The sequence below is a fragment of the Dendrobates tinctorius genome, unplaced genomic scaffold, assembly GCF_039654945.1.
Source record: "Dendrobates tinctorius isolate UK_male_01 unplaced genomic scaffold, ASM3965494v1 ptg000035l, whole genome shotgun sequence".
Taxonomy (NCBI): domain Eukaryota; kingdom Metazoa; phylum Chordata; class Amphibia; order Anura; family Dendrobatidae; genus Dendrobates; species Dendrobates tinctorius.
The window spans coordinates 7,416,496-7,424,728 of NW_027361703.1; positions in this window are offsets into that span (position 1 = coordinate 7,416,496).

The window sequence follows — 8,233 nt, forward strand, 5'->3', positions numbered from 1 at the left end:
GAATGTGTTATTTGAAGATTTCACATGGAAGCAAAATAACTGAAACTAATCCCCATCATGCCACATGATTAAAAATATGTGATTTAATTTGCATAATTGAACTGTACACAAATGCAGATGACAAAGTGATTACCTAAAAAAAAGGAGTGAATAAATCGCTCACTGTGCAGTGAATGACCAAATCAAATCTGTCCTTTGTATGCAATGGATGTCGTTTCAAATACTGTTGAACGTCAGGGAGTTAAGCTGGAGTCACACATAGCAACTTACCAGCGATCCCGACAATGATATCAACGTGTCAGGATCGCTGGTAAGTCGCTATGTGATCGCTGGTGAGCTGTCAAACAGACAGCTTCACCAGCGATTAGCACAGCGATGCCGAGCGCGCGGCATCGCTGTGTTCGTTAGCGCTGATGCCATGGATCCATGTAAAAAATAGAATTAAAATTAAAAATATTGTTATTCTCACCTTCCGACGTCCTACGCAGCATTCCCGCCTCTCTCCACGCTCCGGTCCCAGTAATCCTTTGCGAGAATGACCGCGATGACGTCCGTTCTCGCCGGACCGTGAAGTCTCGCGGTCATTCTTGCAAAGGATTACTGTGACCAGGAGCGTGGAGAGAGGCGGGAATGCTGCGTAGGACGTCGGAAGGTGAGAATAACAATATTTTTTATTTTTTTAATTATTTTACAGCTGATCGCTGGTCTCCTGCCTGTCACATGCAGCGATGCGTGCTGGCCAGTGGGAGATCAGCGACGAAAAAAATGTCCAGAGGTTTCATGCAGCGATCAGCGATACCGGCAGGGGAGCCGGTCGCTGATCGCTGTCACACACAGCGATCTCGCTAGTGAGATCGCTGTTGTGTCACAAAAGTTGTGACTCAGCAGCGATCTCGGTAGCAAGATCGCTATGTGTGACGGGGACTTTAGTCCAAAAAAAAGTACAGTTTATTGGCACATCCAAAAAATAGATAAAATAATCAAAGTTTATTAAAATCCACATGCTGGTGATAGAAAAAATACTTTGAACCCTTTCTGTCATAGAGCTTCAGAAATGCATCAGAGTGTTTTTTTTTTCTATCTACAGCATGTGGATTTTAATTGTTTGTTACTTATGGATTAAAATATGAAGATTTTTTTCTATTTTTTGGATGTGACATTCAACTTCACATTTTTTGGACAAAGTGATTATTTTACGAAAACTATTAACAATTTTTACTGAGATAATCCTGATTTGTAAGTAGTTATGTCTAAATCAAGGATTATTTTTGGTTATACAAGAGTAAGTAGATAATGAATATATAATTGCCTTTAATTTACCAAGTAGATCACTGCAATGTTAATTATTAATCCAATTAAATGTGAGGAAGGTAGAGGGCGGTAGTCGTGGCTGATAGCATCTGCGTTAGCGCGCCCTGCCCTCCCGTCACATACACGTAGTGGCCATAAACCTGACTACCTGTGGCTTCTTCCCCAGCACCGTCAGGGTCCTCTGTCCATTTCTGGAGGTCTCCACGGTCTGGTTTAAAACAAAATGAAGGCTCATTCACACGTCAGTATTTGGTCAGTATTTTGCATCAGTGTTTGTATGCCAAAGCCAGGAATGGAACTTACCAAGAAAAAAATATAATTGAAAGACTGATGTCTGTTCATTGTTTTGGAGACACTCCTGGTTTTGGCATACAAATACTGATGAAAAACTGATCAAAAATACTGATGTATGAAAGAGGCCTGAGCCACAGTCCAATTCAACTTTCAAACTGGTAACTGTACTGATTCTGGTACACAGCATATTCTTATTCTTTCCAGCATCAACATCAGGTTTCACAATGTTCAACTCCTCCTCTTTCCCTGTACTAAGCTCGCTTCCAGTAAGGACCGTACCTTTCAATCCTACAGCGTCCTCACTGTTCAGCCTTACTTCGTTAGGGGACTCCCTCAGCCATTTCGCCCTGGTCCTGAGGGCATCAGCCCATGCAATATGATGCCACATATTGAGAGACCTGCCCATACTGCTTAGTCTTCGCAGGCAACTGCAGTGCCACTAATACTGCACCGCTAGCACTGTTGCTGTTGCTCCCTCTGGTGAAATCCTGGCCATGAACACTATATGGCTGAGCATTAATCTTTGGCAACGTTTTGTGACACGGTGTTGCCCGGGGCTAGTTAGCCCAAGTGAGCTGCATGGGCACCCTGGCCTCAGCTGACTTCTATAAGGAAGTCTTTACCACCTTATCCACCGTGCCCCTCCTATCTTAACTATTTACACTACTATGCCTTCCACTAAAATGTACCCCATCTTGTGGCCAAACCTGGGTACTACATTCACCTTACCAGTACAATAGCATATATACATAAATACATCTATATATTACATAGATATATAACCTTTATACATACAGCAACCAGGACGCAACTTAAGGGGTTAACAAGACTCTACAACTGTGGCACCCCAGGACTCCGGTTGCCACTGTGACATTGCCTCCCTCACAGGGGGTGATGTTATGAATGAGTCACCGTAGGAGGCAAAAACAGAAATACTAGATAAGTCCAGAAAGCCAGAGAAGTTGGCAGCTATCGGATTGCAGACCCCTGAACCTAACAACAACAACAACTAGCAGTAGCCATGGGGGGTTCCTACGCTGCCCTATACCCCTCGATCACAGCCGGAGAACTACATAACCTAAAGACAGAAAGGGAAATCTAAACTGCCCCAGAGCAGACCCCAAAGCAATAGGCAGCCCCCAACATATAATGACGGTGAAGCAAGATGAAAAAACACTCACACAGATAGAAATATAGGCTGAGCAAATGATGGGGTCCAAGCTAACTAAATAGGACAGAATAGAAAAGCTGCTGTCTGCAATCCGCCAAAACCCTCTCAAAATCAAGAGCCAACAGACTGATAGGGAAAAAAGCCCTGAAGACGCTAGGCTTCAAAAAGACTATATCAGTACTCAGGTATTATCTGAAGACAGAGCAAAAAGGAATTCAGCTCACCCAGCAGGGAAAGGCAGAAATCAGAAAAACAAGGCAAAACAAAACCAAAACAAATGCAAAAAGTAGAGCAGAAAACTTAGCTTTTGAGGAGCAGGAATCAGACTGGTCTCCAAGAATCCCTCAGAGTAATCACCCGCAAGGCAGAAGGGTGTTGGCTGCCTTATATCCAGTCAGCAATCCCAGTCACCCAGTAATCATCATTCTGCTCAGGTGCTTTGTAATCAGCCTCACTACCTTCCTTCACCAGAAGAGGGAGTTCATCAGACCTCAATGGTGAAGGGGAAAATGAACTCACAACAGTACCTCCCCCTTGAGGAGGGGTCACTGAACCCTCATCCACGCCACCAGGGTGATCAGGGTGAGCCCGATGAAAGGCACGCACCAATCTTTTGGCATGAATATCAGAGGCAGAGACCCAGGAATTATCCTCCTGACCTTAACCCTTCCACTTAACCAAATACTGGAGTCTCCGTCTAGCTAGACGGGAATCCAGTATCTTCTCTACCTCATATTCCATGTTACCTTCAACTAATACAGGGTCCGGAGGTGCCACCCCAGGAACAACTGGTTCAACAAACCTCTTCAACAAGGACTTATGAAACACATTATGAATTTTAAATGTGACAGGAAGAGCCAAACGAAAAGAGACCGGATTAATAATCTCCAAAATCGTGTAAGGTCCAATAAATCTAGGCTTAAACTTAGGAGAAGCCACCTTCATAGCGATATTTTTTGATGATAACCAAACCATATCACCAACCTTAAACTGGGGACCAATGGTCCTATGTCGGTTGGAAAACCGCTGGGCCTTTTCCTGGGAGAGAGATAACTTATCCACCACTTGGTCCCAGATCTGGTGCATTCTCTCCACCACAGTGTCAACACCTGGGCAGGCAGAAGGCTCCACCTGCCCTGAAGAAAATCGAGGATGAAACCCAAAGTTACAAAAAAAAAGGTGACATCAAAGTGGCAGAACTAGCTCTATTATTTAAAGCAAATTCAGCCAAGGGCAAAAATGAAACCCAATCATCCTGATCAGCGGAAATAAAACATCTCAAATACGACTCCAAGGTCTGGTTTGTTCTCTCCGTCTGCCCATTGGTCTGAGGTTGAAAAGCAGAGGAGAAGGACAACTGAATTCCCAGCTTGGAACAGAAAGTCCTTCAAAATCTAGACACAAATTGAACTCCTCTGTCAGATACAATGTTCTCAGGAATCCCGTGCAAGCGAACCACCTGTTGCAAAAACAGGGGCACCAACTCAGAGGAAGATGGCAACTTAGGGAGTGGTACAAGATGAACCATCTTAGAGAACCTATCACAAATCACCCAAATAACAGTCATTCTCTGAGAGACAGGCATATCAGAGAAGAAATCCATTGAAATATGGGTCCATGGCCTCCTGGGGACCGGCAAAGGTATCAACAACCCACTAGAGCGAGAACAAGGTTTAGACCGGGAGCAAGTCCCACAGGACTGCACAAAATTCCTGACATCACGAGACAAGACGGGCCACCAAAAAGACCGACTCACCAGATCTCTAGTACCAAAAATACCTGGATGACCAGCCAATGCAGAGCAATGAACTTCAGACATCACTCTCTTCTTCCACTGGTCAGGAACATACAACTTTCCACTGGGACAACGCTCAGGTTTGTCCTCCTGGAACTCTTCCAGAGCACGTCTCAAATCGGGCGAGATGGCAGAAAGAACTACCCCTTCGCCTAAGATGGTAGCAGGCTTGGTCACCAGAGGAGAATCAGCAAAGAAGCTTCTAGAGAGGGCGCCTGCCTTGACATTCTTAGTGCCAGGAAGAAAAGAGACCACAAAATCAAAACGTGTAAAAAACAAGACCCACCTAGCCTGTCTAGGATTCAAGCGTTTGGCCGACTCCAGGTAAATCAAATTCTTGTGGTCAGTGAGGACCACGACTTGGTGTTTAGCTCCCTCCAACCAATGTCTCCACTCCTCAAATGCCCATTTCATGGCTAACAGTTCCCGATTCCCCACATCATAGTTACGTTCAGATGGAGAGAACTTTCGGGAAAAGAAAGCACAGGGATTCATTTTAGATGTTACAGGATCCTTTTGGGACAAAACAGCTCCTGCACCAATCTCAGAAGCGTCCACCTCTACCTGGAACGGGAGTGAGACATCAGGTTGCCGCAAAACCGGGGCAGAAGTGAATCTTCGCTTCAGCTCCTGAAAGGAAGAAACAGCCTCCGGAGACCAATTCAACACATCAGCACCCTTCTTAGTCAGATCAGTCAATGGCTTGGCAATACTAGAAAATTTTGCTATAAATTTCCGATAAAAATTAACAAAACCCAAAAACTTCTGGAGGGCCTTCAAAGAAGTGGGCTGAACCAAATCATAAATGGTTGACGGAGACAAAATAAATCCCAAAAAATGAAATCCTCTGTACCCAAAAAGGCATTTTGATCCTTTGACATACATGGAATTCTCCCTCAAGATCCGGAACACAGTCCGAACATGTTCCACATGAGAATCCCAATCCTTGGAGAAGATCAAAATATCATCCAGATAGATAATCAAAAATGTATCCACAAAGTCTCGGAAAATGTCGTTCATGAAGCACTGGAAGACAGAAGGGGCATTAGTGAGCCCAAAAGGCATCACCAGGTACTCAAAATGTCCCTCCGGATATTAAACGCCGTCTTCCATTCATCCCCATGCTTAATGCGGATAAGATTATATGCCCCCCTGAGGTCAAGCTTGGTAAACCAGCAAGCACCTTTAACGCTGGAGAATAGATCCGAAATCAGGGGTAACGGTTACTGATATTTAATAGTAATTTTGTTGAGGGCACGATAATCAATACAAGGCCTTATTGAACCATCCTTTTTGGCCACGAAAAAAAAACCCGGCACCTAAGGGTGAAGAGGATGGTCTAATATGACCCTTCTCCAACGCCTCCTTAATATAGGATCGCATAGCCTCGTGCTCGGGTACAGATAAATTGAAGAGCCGACTCTTAGGAAATTTACACCCCGGGCTCAGTTCAATTGCACAGTCATAACTCCTATGAGGAGGCAAAGACGCAGACTCATTCTCACTAAATACATCATAAAAGTCCGCCAAATAGTCAGGAACATCATGCGACTGAGGAGAGGTGGAAAAAACCGGAGCTTCACTAAGGGCACACCGACAACCCCAACTCACCACAGACACAGATTTCCAATCCAAAACTGGATTATGAATTTGCAACCAGGGAAACCCCAGAACAATGGTATCATGCAAATTATGCAACACCAAAAATCTGCAATTTTCTTGATGGTCTGGGGCGACCCGCATTACCACCTGGGTCCAAAACTAAGGTCTATTTTTTGCCAAAGGAGTAGCATCAATCCCCCTGAAAGGGATAGGCGTCTGCAGAGGTGTCATCGGAAATCCACAACATTTAGCAAAATCCAAGTCCATTAGATTCAGGGCTGCTCCCGAATCCACAAAAGCCTTGGCGGAAAATGTGGACAGGGAGCAGATCAGAGTAATTGCCAGAAGAAACTTAGGTTGAACACCACCCACAGAAAACGTGTGTGCAAAACATTTCTCTTGTTTAGGACAGACAAAAATAATATGCAAGGCATCGCCACAAAAAAACACAGCTTATTACGCCTTCTGAACTCCTGACGTTGCTCCCTGGACAAAACTCTATCACATTGCATAGGTTCAGACACTTGTTCAACAGGTGGCAACACCTTTCGTGCAGTCCTGCGTTCACGTAAACACCGATCAACCTGAATGGCTAATGACATAGAATCGTCAAGATCAGAGGGAACAGGAAATCCCACCATAGTATCTTTTATGGCTTCTGACAAACCCTTCCGAAAGAGAGCTGCCAAGGCATTATCATTCCAGGTAGTAAGGACCGCCCACTTTCGGAATTTTTGACAGTACAATTCTGCAGAATCTCGACCCTGGCTCAATGCCAACAGGGTCTTTTCAGCCTGATCAATAGCTTTAGGTTCGTCATACAACAACCCCAAGGCTTGAAAAAATGCGTTCACATTAGTCAGAATAGGATCATCTGGTTTCAAAGAAAACGCCCAATCCTGGGGATCGCCACGCAGCAAAGAGATGACAATTTTAACCTGCTGCGCAGAGCTCCCTGACGAGTTAGGCTTCAAGGCAAAAAATAATTTACAATTATTTTTGAAATTCAAAAATTTAGACCGATCCCCAAAAAACACATCAGGAGTAGGGATCTTTGGTTCAGCAGCATGTGAATGAGCAAGGTAGGCGGAAATTCCCCGCACTTCCACAGCGAGCTGCTCCACACGATCAGACAATTGCTTTATCTCCATTGAGAGAAAAAAAATTCCCCCTACGGCCTCAGAGATATAGAGGGAAAAAATATACACCCCTTTTTTTTTTTTTTTTTTTTACAATTCTTTCCTGCTATTGAGTACCCTAGGATCTGTGGTATGGCAGGTGATTCTGTTATGAATGAGTCACCGTAGGAGGCAAAAACAGAAATACTAGCTAAGTCCAGAAAACCAGAGAAGTTGGCAGCTATCGGATTGCAGACCCCTGAGCCTAACAACAACAACTAGCAGTAGCCGTGGGGGGTTCCTACGGTGCCCTAGACCCCTCAATCACAGCCGGAGAACTACATAACCTAAAGACAGAAAGGGAAATCTAAACTGCCCCAGAGCAGACCCCAAAGCAATAGGCAGCCCCCAACATATAATGACGGTGAAGCAAGATGAAAAAACACTCACACAGATAGAAAGATAGGCTGAGCAAATGATGGGGCCCAAGCTAACTAAATAGGACAGAATAGAAAAGCTGCTGAAAAAAAAAGCCCTGAAGACGCTAGGCTTCAAAAAGACTATATCAGTACTCAGGTATTATCTGAAGACAGAGCAAAAAGGAATTCAACTCACCCAGCAGGGAAAGGCAGAAATCCAGAAAAACAAGGCAAAACAAAACCAAAACACAAATGCAAAAAGTAGAGCAGAAAACTTAGCTTTTGAGAAGCAGGAATCAGACTGGTCTCCAAGAATCCCTCAGAGTAATCACACGCAAGGCAGAAGGGCGTCGGCTGCCTTATATCCAGTCAGCAATCCCAGTCACCCAGTAATCATCATTCTGCTCAGGTGCTTTGTAATCAGCCTCACTACCTTCCTTCACCAGAAGAGGGAGTTCATCAGACCTCAATGGTGAAGGGGAAAATGAACTCACAACAGGGTGATGTCATGCCTGGACGCAAG